The sequence below is a fragment of the Perognathus longimembris genome, chromosome 5, assembly GCF_023159225.1.
Source record: "Perognathus longimembris pacificus isolate PPM17 chromosome 5, ASM2315922v1, whole genome shotgun sequence".
NCBI lineage: Eukaryota > Metazoa > Chordata > Mammalia > Rodentia > Heteromyidae > Perognathus > Perognathus longimembris.
In genome coordinates this window covers 7,364,349-7,379,261 of record NC_063165.1, presented here as the reverse complement: position 1 = coordinate 7,379,261, position 14,913 = coordinate 7,364,349, and the positions used below count along the sequence as shown (strand labels likewise).

General features: G+C 43.7%; 1 pseudogene; it reads left to right on the top strand.

The window, feature by feature from the left end:
* The first annotated feature begins 6,098 nt into the window (after positions 1-6,098).
* Positions 6,099-7,333, top strand: LOC125351181 (annotated as a pseudogene).
* The last annotated feature ends 7,580 nt before the right edge of the window (positions 7,334-14,913 follow it).

The window sequence follows — 14,913 nt, the reverse complement described above, 5'->3', positions numbered from 1 at the left end:
GCCCCTCACAGGACACAGCAGACAGAAGACAAACCCAAGGGTCACTCAGAGGCTTCAAGGAGACCCCAAAAAGCTATTTCTCGGCATCCTGTGGACTTGGAGTGGATGAAGCTTTTCCCACCCCTCATCTAGTTGCCAAGGCTGCTGTGACAAATGACCCACACTTTGGGGGATTTAAAGCACTGGAATTCATCCTCCTTAGCCTGAGACTCCAGAAGTCAAACCTTAGCATCACCAGGCTGAAAACAAGACACTAAAGGTGCCTGAGGGTTCTGAGGAGAATCCATTCCTTGCTGTTGTGAACTGTCAGTATTCTTTGCATTGTCCTACCTCTGTCTCTTATGATCACGTCCATTTGTCTTGTCTCTCTACTATTCCCTGTTGCATTCAAAGTTCCCTGGGATCAGCCAGGAAATCTCTTCCTCTCAAGACTCTCAGTCACAGTTGCAAAGATCCCTTTTCCAAATAAAAAAAGACCCATTCACAGGAGACAGGTCCAAGAACCTGGCTGTCTTTGGGGTCATCGCTCTGGCCACTCTCCACACCCATGAGACTACTGGGAAAGCATTTGGGATTTGATTGTTTTGGCTTCCAAGTGAAGTAACATGTCTAAGAGATCAAACAAACATTCAGGGTTAACAACTAGAAATCACAAAGTCCGGAAAGAATGCACCTTGGGCAAGAGCCAGTAGGAACCACAGGCAGCTGCTAAGCCAGAGCCACAAAGACACCAGACACCAATATAAATTCTCAGACAAAGCACAGTGCGTGGAACCAAGACCAAGCGTACTGAAGTGCAAGAAGGCACTGAGTGTGAGGAGAGGGAGGGAATCAATCATTCAGCTCTGCCAGGCTGACAAGTCTCCATGGCTTTTGACAACCCAGCCTTGTTTCTCATTCATGTCACATGTGCCCAGAGAACAAACTGGATCTGTTCTCATCTGACTTCTTCATTCTAGAATCTAGGCTAAAGGACACACGGAAAGGAAAATGCCCCTATAGTTGGTTTGGGTTTTTTTTTTTCCTTTTGTTTTTGGCTCTTCCACTGTGGGGCATGCCACCTCTGTCCAAAGTCTTCTGGTCAGAGACAGTGCCCAATTCAATGTAAATAGAATGAGGATGTTTACTTCCTCTCCAGGGACAAGCAGCAAATCAGATCACAACCAGCAGAGATGAATCATTTCCTTATAGATAATAGGACCAAGAATTATAATCTACTACAGACTAACAAATGGCTGAACAAATTGGTGAGGGATAGGGGTAGGACTATAGGTAGAAATGAAATGAAGATGATGGTAAGTAAGTATGATGACTTAAGGTTTAAAAAGCCTTAATGACAGATTAGATATAGCTAAAGAGAGAATACGTCAGTTGAGCAGAAAGAGAAGGATGTTAGGTTCTCTGTGCATACAGAGATTTCTTTTAAGGGACTGGTTCATGTCCTTGTGGAGCTGATCACGCAGAATCTGCAGCAGACTAACAGACTGCAGAGCAGGAAGAATTATGTTTCAGCCTGAGCCCAAAGACAATCTGCAGGCAGAATTAATCTTTCTTCAAAGGGCCTCATCTTTTTTTTCTCTTAGGGTCTCCTATTGATTAGATGAGTCCAACCCACATTATGAAGGACCATCTACTATGTTCATAGTCTCCAGAATTAAATATTAGTCTCATCACCTTCAGAGCAATACCAAGACTAGTATTTGTCCGAATATTAGTATCCTCGACAACATAAAATCAACTCACACATAAAATCAATGACCGCTGGAGGAGCAGATGTATAACTGCTTTTTATAATTGTTTTTCAATGCTGTATACAAAAATGATTGTTGTTTGAAATTGTATCCAAAGACCTTATTAAAATTAATAACTTTGTGGTAGAATCTGTGCAATTTTCTGTATATATTGTCTGAATAAAGACCACTTTACTTTCCCAAAAAGTGATTTTTTCCAGTACGGAGAAACACACTTTAAAAAAACCTGGTAGCTCACACCTGTAATCCTAGCTACTCAGGTTGAGATCTGAGGATTGTGGTTCAAAGTTTGCCTAGGCAGGAAAGTCCTTGGCACTCTTACCTCCAATTAAGCACCCCCCTCAAAAAAAAGGCCAGAAGTGGAGCTGTGACTCAAATGGTAGAACGCTAGCCTTGAGCAAAAAAACCAGCTCAGGGACAGCATCCAAGTGCTGGGTTCAAGCCCCAGGACTGGCAAAAAAAAAAAAAAAAGTTATTTTTTTTTTAAATATTAGAATCCAAAAAAGTATCGACTTAAAATTGTATAGACTACAAAAATATTTTCCAGGAAGAGTTATTGCAAAAAAAAACCAAAACATAGTTTTCAGGAAAAGAGATAAAACAAACTCAAACACAACAGAGTTTCATATCAAAAGACTATTATTAAAGATCTAAAGAATTATTCCAGACAGAAGGAAACTGATCCCGGAGGGGATGGTGCTATGAATAAATACAGGGAAAAACTGTCACGCGTGCTGGTTACCCTAAACAAATATTGATTACATAAAAATATAATTTAAATAAGAGACCTACCATGTAACATGGTCATTATAGCTAGTCATGTATTTGTTGTATTTTTGCAAATCACAAAGGAAGTAGATTTTTGTTTTCCACCTAAAAATAATGTACTCCAGGAGGTGGTGTGTGTTAATTTAGCCATTCCACAGTGTATCCATGTTTCAAGGCAGCATGCTGTCATGCAATAAACAAATGCAAATTTTTCATATATTTTTGCAGTCTAAGATGTCAATAATGAAGAAGGCCAGGAATCCTATACTAGAGGAAAAAGTGGAGTGAGGAAAACTACTCAGTCAAGACACTACTCCAGAGATAGGGTGGAGCACTTGTTTTACACAGTTAGGGTCCTGAGTTCAATCCCTAGTACAAAGGAGGAGGAAGAGGAAGGGGAGGGGGAGGGGGAAAGGGAGGGGGGAGGAGGAGGAGGAGAAGGAGGAGGAGGAGGAGGAGGAGGAGGAGGAGGAGGAGGAGGAGGAGGAGGAGGAGGAGGAGGAGGAGGAGGAGGAGGAGGAGGAGGAGGAGGAGGAGGAGGAGGAGGAGGAGGAGGAGGAGGAGGAGGAGGAGGAGGAGGAGGAGGAGGAGGAGGAGGAGGAGGAGGAGGAGCATAAAGCAGAAAATGAAGGAAACATAAAGTGATAGAACTAAATCATAAAAAAAGACCCACAGAAAACACAATGATACAGAAAAAATGCAAGTAAAAGATACACCAGGAAAGTTCCTAGAAATCTTGCTATATTAATATAAAATAGACTATCTAATCATGATTCAGTTCATCAGAAAAATGAAACAGTTCTAAACATAAATGTGCCAATGTGCTGGTGGTTTATACCTGTAGTCCTAGGAAATTGGAGAGTTTTTTTCTCCAATTAACAAGCAAAAAAGGCAAAGTTGGAGGTGTGGCTCAAGTGGTAGAACACTAGCTTTGAGTGGAAAAAGCCAAACCAAAGTACATGGCCCTGAATTCAAGTCCCACCAGTGCGCGCACACACACACACACAAATGTGATTAGCAACATAGCTTCAGAGTCCATTGAAACAGATAAATCCATCAGAAGAGCTAGACAATCTCCTTTCACATCCCAGAACTCTCTGAAGAGGTAAAACTAACAATCATTGTCTTTGTAGATATATTTGAATCTTCAACTCACTATGTGGTCTTGAACTCACCCTCTTCCTGCCTCAGCTTCCTAAGAGCTGAGCTCACCAACTGCAACTCTTCAATGGGCAACAGCAGAGGGTCTGAAAAAAAGGTCTCAAACTGCTTTGGGTCGGAGGCAATAGCCAAAACCAAGCAGATTGCTTGTAAATCTACAGGTGAGAACCACCTCTATCTTCATCACTGTGAAGGAATGTAGGCTTTTTCAAGGGTGAAGATACAAGTCTTAACCAAAGTATAACTTAGTTTCCTTAAGTAAAAAGGAAAGAAAGCCTGGCAGCTATCGAATATATTATGTGCATTTATGATAGCTATTTTATGTATTGTAATGTCATTTTTTTTTTGGTCTGGCATGGGGCTTGAACTCAGGGCTTGGGTACTGTCCCTGAGCTTTTGGCTCCACTTTGAGCCACAGGACCACTTCCAGTTTGGGAGTGATTAACTGGAGATGAGAGTCTCACAGACTTTTCTGCCTGGTGGCTGGTTTCAAACCATGATCCTTGGATCTCAACCACCTGAGTAGTTAGGATTACAGGCAAGAAGCACCTGGAGCCCAGTTTGTCAATAACTATGAATTAAATGTTTTACATCCACAGTGAAAAAAAAATCAAAAAAAATATTGACAAAGGTATCAGGTATTACATGCTTGCCAGGTTTGGAGATAAATACATTCCCCCCTATTATCTCATTTATTCTACATCGTTGAACCTTCGAGAGGAACGGATGCCACCACGACAGCTGGAGGCAGGCCTGTGAACCACAGTAAGCGCTCACCCCGGATGTGTGGAAAGACCCCGGGGCTGCCGAGGATGTGGGCAACTATGTATGAAGGCTGTAAACTGTGCAGGCCAGAAGTAAAGGAGGGAAACATTCCACCTGTGACAAAATACCCGGGTATTCTGAGACCAGAAAGGTCTTTGACACCTCATCTTGCCGACCATCGCTAAGGTCTTCTATTAGAAAAATAGCAATTGTGTTGCCTTGAAAAGTCCCTCTTTCCTCCTTCTTCCTCCTCTACTGACCGTTTTCTGGCAGCCTAGGTGGTTCTCATTAGATGCCTAAACAGCCCCTCCCAGCTGCAAGATTATATCAGTCTAAAAAAAGAAAAAACAAAACCCCGTTCCTCCACCTGCCAACAGCAGGTCTCAAGCACCGCTGCACTTAGCAGCCGCCTGGGAAGCTTTTAGCAACGCCACTCTCTGGGCCTCGGGGTCACCAGGATTCCAGCTGGCTCAGGTGGAATTCTACCACTCATGCGACGCCGCCAGCCCTGGTTTTGTGTTGGTCATTTTGGAGGAAGAGTGTCTTCCAGTTTTCTGCCTAGGCTGGCTTTGAACTGAAATCCTCTAGATCTCAGCCTCCTGAGAAGCGACAGCTATAGATGGGTGAGCCACCAGGGCCTGACTTGCCCTGAGTTTTGAAAGCCCTTCCAATGGTTCCAGGATTCAGCCAAGGTGCAAAGCTGCTGTTGTGGCTGCAAGATGTGTTATATCATCAAGAGCTGTTTACCTGCACCTTTTTTTTTTTTTTTTTTTTGGCTTTCAAACAACTCTGTGGGGATACAGCTTACCTGACCACAGACATCTTGAGTTATAACTGTCAAGATTGCCTTTCAGTAGCCCAAGTCACTTTCCTGTGCCTCGTTTCCTGTTATGCTAAAAACAAGCTGGGAGAGGGGGAGGCTTCATGAGAAAAACCTGCTATATGCTGATTTGCATGAAGTCAGATTTGACCACTTCCAAAGTCCTATTCTTCCGATCCAAAGTTCTCTGACACTGGGCCACAGGGTTCTAGAATGGGACATTCTTGCTCTGTGTGTGTGTGTGTGTGTGTGTGTGTGTGTGAGAGAGAGAGAGAGAGAGAGAGAGAGAGAGAGAGAGAGAGAGAGAGAGAGAGTGTCATGGGGCTTGAACTCACAGCCTGGGTGCTGTCCCTGAGCTCTTCAGCCTCAAGGCTAGCTAGTGCTCTACGACTTTGAGCCACAGTGCCACTTCTGGAACATTCTTGCTTTTAATGCCCAATGAATCGGGTCCATACACTACCTTGTACTTCCACAGAAAAGCCAGGCATTAGCTCAGTTTCCCAAAGGGGGCAGGAGCAACCAGGAACCAGTGTTTCCCAGCCCCACCAATTCCTCCTGGCCCGGCCGCTCCGCTGCAGGTCCCTGGCCCTCTGGGAAGCAGTTCACGCTGCTACCCTGCTCTCTGTGCCAGCCCCTAACATGGTGCCAAGTAGGTAGTGCTTAGTATTAAGGGATGGCTGGTAAGTTAAAAGATGATTACGATCTATTAAACTGGGCACGCTGAGAAGGAGCGGCTTGTTGGTCTGTGTGGCTCCGGGTTCTGCTTCGGCCCACCAAGCCACAGCCTGGTGGAGAGGAACCGTGCCACTCTGGATCACCAGGAACACGAAAATTAAGGTAAAGATCACCATGGCATGCACAACACGTGTGCCTGTGCCTGCTACAGCAGCTTCGAAACCCGGGCTGAGACCCAGAACTGCGCTTGGAGATACAGGGAACAGCTCCAGGCCACAGAGCCTCTGGAAAAGGAAGTAAAAGCTGCAGGCACTGGAAAAGTCGTGAGAAAAGCTGCCAAAAAGGGCCCCCAAGTGTGTGCCAGAGATAGAGCAGAGATAGAGGAGAGCAGGAGCCTGAGCCAGAGCCTGATGCTGAACCTGAACCTGAACCTGAGCCAGAACCTGTTTTGGTCATTACCCCATCTCCAAGCCCAGTGGAAACATCTGGATGTTCCCTTGCAGAAGCACAGTTGTGCCAGGCTTTCTCGGGTGTGATTCTTGGAGTGAGGGGTGTGGGTGTGGAAGATGGAGCTGATCCAAATCCTTGTGGTGAATATGTGAAAGATACTTATGCTTATCTGAGACAACTTGAGGAAGCGCAGTCCGTCAGACCAAAATGCCTGTTGGGTCGGGACATCACTGGGAACATGAGAGCCATGCTTACTGATTGGCTAGGGCAGGTTCACATGAAATCCCGGGGGCTGCAAGAGGCCACGTACATGACTGTGTCTGTTATTGAGAGGCTCATGCAGCATAACTGTGTGCCCAAGAAAATGCTGCAGGTGGTTGGTGTCACTGCCATGTTTACTGCAAGCAAAGATGAAGAAATGTGTCCTCCGGAAACTGGTGACTTTGCTTTTGTGACTAACAATACTTACAGTAAGCACCAAATCAGACAGATGGAAATGAGGATTCTAAGAGCTTTGAACTTTTTGGTCTGAGACGCCCTCTACCCCAGCATTTCCTTCGTAGAGCATTGAAAATTGGAGAGGTTGATGTTGAGCAGCATACACTGGCCAAATACCTGATGGAACTGCCTGTTGGACTATGAAATAAGTGTGTTTTCCTCCTTCTCAAATTCTAGCAGGAGCTTTTTGCTTACCACTGAAAATTCCTGATAATGGTGAGTGGATACTAAGTCTACTGCATGATCTGTCTTACACTGAGAAATCAACCTCTTCTTCCTGTTATGCAGCACCTGGCTAAGTATATAGTCATGGTGAATCAGAGGCTTACAAAGCACATGACTGTCAAGAACAAGAACGCTACCTGTAGGCATGCTAATATCAGCATTCTACCACAGCTGAATTCTGCACTAGCTCAAGACAGCCAAGGCTGTGACAAAGGTGTAGCTTGTAAACTTGAGTTGGAATACTGTAATAATACTGTAAGAATAGCTGCATTCCCCCTATGCTGCTTGTACATACTAAAAAAAAGATCTAGCAAACTGACACCTTTGATACAATGATTGCACATGCTGATTAATCAGAGTGCTGTAAGTCTACAAAACAGCATACATAAAGCCTGTGCAAGAAATAAGCCAAAACTAGTAATATATCTGTACATATATATATATATATCCTACATCAAAGAAAAAGTCATATTCCTTAAAGTAATCTTGGTGCTATAATATGAATGTTTCTGTGGCTCCAAAATTTATATGCTAGGCTCTAATCCCTAATGCAGGTAGGCAAATTAGGCTATGATCAATATGAGGATGAGGCCTCCTGAATGGAGCTAAGTTACCGTAGAAAAGAGGTAAAACCAGTGGGCTGGAGATATGGCCTAGTGGCAAGAGTGCTTGCCTCCTATACATGAAGCCCTGGGTTCGATTCCCAAGCACCACATATATACAAAATGGCCAGAAGTGGCTCTGTGGCTCAAGTGGCAGAGTGCTTAGCCTTGAGCAAAAAGAAGCCAGGGACAGTGCTCAGGCCCTGAGTCCAAACCCCAGGACTGCCAAAAAAAAAAAAAAAAAAAAGGTAAAACCAGGTGTGGTGGCTCATGTCTATAAGGGTAGCTACTTAGAAACTAAGATCTCTAGAGGATTACGGCACTGGAACCAACCAACCAAGATTCTACTTTTAAAAAATAATGAAGCAAACGGGGCTGGAGGTGGGGCTCCAGTGGTAGAGCAGCTACCTAGCAAGCACAGAGTTCAAACCCCAGTAACCCCTCTCTCCCCATCTCCCCCCCAAAATTTTTTAATCAGAAAATTAAAGGAAGGGTAATGAGATTTTTTTAAAGATTAAAAGTTAAGGATTTGGGGCTGGGGATGTGGCTTAGTGGTAGAGTGCTTGACTAGCACGCATGAAGCCCTGGGTTCAATTCCTCAGCAGCACATATACAGAAAAAGCCGGAACTGGTGCTGTGAGTCAGAGATAGAGTGCTAGCCTTGAGGGAAAAAAAAGAAGTTAAGGACAGTGCTCAGGCCCTGAGTCCAAGCAAAAAAAGAAGAAAGAAAGAAAGAAAGAAAGAAAGAAAGAAAGAAAGAAAGAAAGAAAGAAAGAAAGAAAGAAAGAAAGAAAGAAAGAAAGACTTTGAAATGTTGGGCTAAAAAGATACCAGCTTAGCAGCCGACTCATGAAATTTACAGAGCTCAGTTGCTGGGATAAACTCTAGATTGAATGGCTAAAGAGAGCACTGGCAAACTGGAAGCTCATTATGGAGGAATTTACCCAGAAGACACCAGAGTGGAAAGTTACCCAAAGAGCCAATACAAGAAGGTATTTGACATCATGAGCGTCAGACTGCAGAGACTAGAGATGGGGAGCGGTAGAAGGTGCCATGAACACAGAATGGTCCTCACTAACCACTTAATCTGCCTATGCCTTGATCTTCGCCTCCTCAGCCTCCAGAGTTATGAGCAATAAATTCCTATTATTTCTAAATTACAACCAAGATTTGTTAAAAATGGCTTAAGTAGACTGGCACCGAACTCCTTGAAAATTAAGTTGAATTTTTTTTATTTCAACCAAAAACAATAAGATATAAGAATTCAAATATAAGAACTCAAAAAACAGAAGAATTTTTATTCTCCATTCTTAGTATTTGATATTGCTAAGTAAAACCCTATTCTTTTATTAACACTATATTTGTATCATTTCTATGTAACTATACAAAGGAGTTATAGTCAACAAATTCATTTATGAATACAATGTATCTTGATGGATGTCACCCCATTCATCATAAAACCCTATTCTCTAGTTAGCCAAGAATAGGTTAAAGATGATACCTTCCATGGCAAATAGTATTTTACAGAGTCATCTCTGAGCACAGGGACTGATGGTGGAATATTTTGGGGGTTGGGTTTGTTTTTTGCCAGTCCTGGGGCTTGAACTCAGGGCCCGAGCACTGTCCCTGTCCTTTTGCTCAAGGCTAGCACTCTACCACTTGAGCCACAGCACCATTTCTAGCTTTTTCTATATATGGGGTGCTAAGGAATCAAACCCAGGGATTCATGTATACGAGGCAAGCACTCTACCACTAGGCCATATTCCCAGCCCAAATGATGGTGGAATATTTTCCTGATGCCAAGGCCATCGCTAGGAGTTAGCCTGCTGCTCTTAGTTATCAGAATGTACCATTCATGACCACACCTCGGTCTCCCCAAAGGCTAAGGAAGATAACGTGGTAAGGAAGCTGTTGTAAGGGCACATAACTAATGCAGAAAGAAAGTTGTTGTTTTTTAAAGATCCATATGGGAATTCCCTGTAGAATTCTTGGCTAGAAAGTGCAACTACCAAATGATGATGAATCACAATGTCAAATAAAAGGAGGTGACGTTCGGATTCAGGTTATCCCTGTTTTAAACCAGAGAAAGATTTTGAGGGCGCTCACAATGCTGGAGGTCTGCGCCCTCCTATACACCGCAGACAGCATAGCTCTCAGGAAGCCAATCAAAAGAAGTGAAGCAAGGTTGCAGCAGTAGCTTGAACACAGGAAGCTCTGTGTGAACCCTTGAGTCACATTAATTGTCCCCGTGGGGTCAGCACTGACATCCTACGCCGAATGCAATTGAAACCACAGGAAAAATAACAGCTTTAACTGAAAGACAATTCAAAGGCCAAACAATTCGCTCATCCGAAGTGCTCACCCCCAAAATGCTTAGCATATTTTTTGATTGGTGTAGCCATCACCATGATCTCCTGGCAGAAGGGCCTTTACTCCCAGAAGTAACCACTCCCTTCCACCCCTCCAAGGCTCCCCGGTCACCAAGCTGCTCTGTATGCAATGGATTTGCCCCTGGTACAGTTGTTGAGGGTTGTTTTTTGAGGATGCTAGGACTAGGGCTTGAACTCAGAGCCACATACCCTCATTTGGCTTTTTTGCGCAAGGCTATTGTTCTACCACTTGAGCCGTACCTCCCATCTGGCTTTTTGCTAGTTAATTGAAGAGAAGACTCTCTGATTTGTCTACCTGGTCTAGCTTTAAGCTTGGATCCTCAGATTTTAGCCCTCTGGGTAGATAGGATTGCAGGTGTGAGCCCTTGGCACCAAGCTACAGTTTGCTTAAGATGAATAAGTGAGCCAAGCAGGCTTTTGATGTGCTTTGTGTTATGCCATGTTTCAATGCCTCATTTTTTTTATTTGCCACATAACATTCTAGTTAATGGATAAACTACATTTTGTTTACCCACTCATCAGTTGGTAGGAACGTGGGATGTCTCCACTTTCTGATAATGTGTGCAATGAGTAATGCTGCAGTCCCTTGAATACCCTTAACACGGTCAGAAAACTGAGCAATGGGAGGAGGAGAGGAAAGAAAGAGCAGAAAAACAACACCAACAAACCAGATCAACTCCAATGGAGTGCTGAAGTGGGATGCCATGGTGACTGGAGGAGAGACAGGAGACGGGATATGCCAGAACAGGATAATGGCACCTGAGTTGGTCTGGGCCTAAATAGTGTCAGGCAGGGGCAGGGGCACAGGAAACTCAAGAGTGTCTCAAGTTCAAGGCACAGGAATGACAGGTCCAGTAACCTATCGTCCAAGCTCCTACCCCTGCCACAAGGAATCCAGGCATGTCCATCACCTGAGAGGTAGGACTTCACCTTCCTCCACCGTGAAGACAAGATGGCACCATTTAAACCCAATTCCCTATCTACCACGTGGCCAAGATGGCCCTGGCTAGACCCATCCTCCCATTTCATTTCCCGGCCCAAGTGGCTCACATCTGTTAACATGGTTACTCAAAAGGAGGATCACAGTTCAAAGCCAGACGGGGCACAAAAAAACAACTCAGTCTCTAATTTCTAATTAACCAACAAAAGGTCAGGCTGGAAGTATAGCTCAAGAGGTAGGGCAACAGCTGTGAGCAAGAATGCCAACAGCTGGAGACTCTGAAACAAATACAATCAATCAATCACAGATTGCCTCCCTGTAGCTTTTATTTCCCCCTCCTGGCCTGTCTGCTGAGTCCCTATGGCTTTTTTTTTAACTCAAGGTCTCTTTCCTCCATAAATCCCTCTGAGTTAAAAATTATTCCCTGGGTCACGATGAACATATTATGTACACTGAGTTGGTGATGAGGAAATCTGGTCTCCTCTGTGGTATTTTAGAACTTCCTTCGCTCTCCCAGGTCTGGCTTTTCTCCAGCACCCATGGCCCAGATGGCTCCACTATCACAAGACTGTTTTAGCCTGGGAAGAGAGAACACATCCCAATAGTCACCTCCATGGAGCTCAACTCAGCTTTTACTGGCAGTCAGCATGAGGGTTCCATTGTCCTCTCCCAATGGTTAGTTTCTTTGCTGGGAAGCCAGAGGCAAAAATAATAAGATAATGGTTTCCTCTTGGTACTCAATTCACAAAACACCTTCTACCCAAAGCAAAAGGGCTTGTCTTTTCTTTTTCCTGCTCTAATTGTATAAAACGTCACCAGTGCTTGCTATAGGCAGTATGTATCGAAAAACCACACTGAATTCTGCTAATATGTATAAATAAAACATGTTAGCTTAAAATAAATTCTCAAAATAAATTGTCTATAGGCTTAGTGACAATATTTAGGTTCTAGCCACTCTGAAACAGTTGTCTTTTGCTGTATGCTCACCTTCTACCTTCACAATGAGACCTTTTTGAGTACTGTTGACAAATGCTGTTTAAACTAATGCTGTTTTGAGAAATGTTTACACATCACATTCCCAGATTATGATTTAAATTCTTCTTTTATCCTCTTGGTAGGCACCCCTTATTGGACAAGCTAACAAGATCTCAGTAGACATTCCTCTTTGAATTGAACTTTCTCATACATGAGTGCCAGGAAGGAAAGGCCAATGAGCAAAACATGTTACACGCATAGTGAACCTGTGCTGACAATATGTGACAATTCTGGTAAGCCTTGGTAACCTGCCTTTTCAGGGGCTCCATGTGCAGGCTGCAAGGACTCTCGGCCTCCTCAAAGGCTCATTTTCTAAGGAGCACCAAGTGCCTGACTGGACATTATGGTTCACACTTGTAATTCCAGCCACTTGGGAAGCAGAGATAGGAGGATCATGGTTCAAGTCCAGCCTGGACAAAAAGAAGCTAACAGGACTCTACCTCAAAACCAAACCAAAAGAGAAAAATTAAGTGACAAGTTGCCAAAAGCCATAATTCCGTGTCTATGTGGACCAACAGAAGGGAAAATCAGCTTAGGTGAGGACACCATGCAGACTAGAAGCAGAGTCAAGTAGAAAAAAAAAAATTTAAGTATTGAATCTGAAACCTATAAAGGGGAAGGAAGACAAACCTCAGCACTACCCAAACAAACCCCAGATGCAAGGGAGATCAAAGAGCCAGGTTCTTTGCAGGGTTTGTTGTTGTTGTACTATTTTTTATTTTCAATCTCCTTGGTGGAACAGTTCAGCTATACAGAGAACTGCAAGTCCCGCTTAGAGAAAAGACAGGCTCAGAGCAACACACTACGTCAGCCATTCCCTGAGGGTACCAAGAAGTTGGCACACACGTCCAACTGTGGCTACCGGGGAAGAAGCCGGTTGAGAGGCCAGCACTGACTTCTGTGTCAGGTAGGTGAGTGACTCATTCCTCAGCCCCGTGACATCAAGGAACATTCCTATAACACATCCCTCACCCAGGACAGCAGTCACGCTGTCCAAGTGGGTGCAAACGGTGAGATCAGAAGGGAACCCATGCGTATTCCTGAGAGGTGTCACTAACTGGGTGGACTTGGACTTCTCACAGGCTGGGACCGACTGGAAACAAAATGGCAGGGGCAGTTTCTCCCCACCTCAAACAGTAGCATTAAGGACTTTCTGTGCTTCCCTTTGTCCTGGGACACAGGCAGGACAGCCTGAGGAGGGCACCCAGAGGCCCTAAGAGTTCTCCTCCTCCTAGAGCGTTCACACCCACTCAGACCAGATGCCACAGCGGGGGATATGAAGCTGAAAATGGGCATCATTCTGAAGACATCGCCTAACGAGCAACAAACTAACCTCAAGGATGGAAAGCACATTGGCTTTTTTGTTTGGTTTTTATTCCTTTTGCTGGTTTTTTTGTTTGTTTGTTTTGGTGGTTTCTTTTATTTTTTCCCATTTCCTGGCATTATTTTTTTCCAGCTGCTTCCACTAGTTAATTAACCCACCTCGCCTTTTCCTTATCCTAAAACTTACCTTTTCTACACATATCCAACTCCCAGCATCACACCCCTAAACAGCGACACTTAGCATTTGAAGTACTTGCATTCATCACATCACACTCCCCATCTTCTTTACTCCATGTCGCTTTCCCACCTTCCCTACTCTTTTTTTTTTTTTTTTTTTTTTTTTTGGCCAGTCCTGGGCCTTGGACTCAGGGCCTGAGCACTGTCCCTGGCTTCTTCTTGCTCAAGGCTAGCACTCTGCCACTTGAGCCACAGCGCCCCTTCTGGCCATTTTCTATATATGTGGTGCTGGGGAATTGAACCCAGGGCCTCATGCATAGGAGGCAAGCTCTCTCACCACTAGGCCATATCCCCAGCCCCCACCTTCCCTACTCTTAATGCTTAGTTCTAAGCCCGGTGATGCTATAGGAAAACCCACTCCCAGGACCGCATTATTGGATGTGTAAATAAAGAAAAACTAATATCAGTATTCCTCAGACTTTTCCATTAGACAGAAAAGAAAGGATCACTACCTAATTTATCTATGAAGCTAATGTTTCACTCATCCTAAAACCAGACAGGGAAATAATAAAGAAAGAGTGAGAGTAAGAGCTATAGATCAATCTTTTTGATGAACACAGACACAAAATTCACCTATAAAATATTTTACAATCGAGTTAAACAAGTAATAAAAAAAAAAACCAACAACAACAGTATACCATGATCAAGTGGGTTTTTTCATCCCAGGTAAGCAAAGCTTACATACATACATAGAATAATTCAACATACATAGAATAATAAACATAATATAGCACATAAACAGAACGAAGGCCAAGAATCACATAATCATCTCAACAGATGCAAAACAAATGAGACAATCCAATCTTCTTTTATGATAAAAAGCTCTGGAGAAGGTGGGAATGCACCTTAGATATGACAGACCCACAGCCAACATCATACTAGAAGTGAAAAACTGAAAGCATTGCCTCTAAAGTCAGGAACAAGGTAAGTTTTCACTCTCTTCACTCTTATTTGATATAGTCCTGGAACTCCTAGCTGGAGAAATAAGGCAAGAAAAAGATACAAAATGGGATCCAAACAACAAAGGAAGATATCAAGCTATCCCTATTTGCAGAGGAGATGACCCAGTACCTTCAGGACCCTAAACACTCTACCCTAAAAGTTCTGGAGCTGATAAAACACTTTCAGCAAGGTAGAAGGCTGTAAAAGTCAACACACAAAAACCAGTAGCTTTTCTGTATACCAATGAGCAGATGGAAAGGGAAGAATTCTGTTCACCGTAACCCCCCAAAATACCTAGGAATAAACCTAACCTAGGGGCTGGGAATGTGGC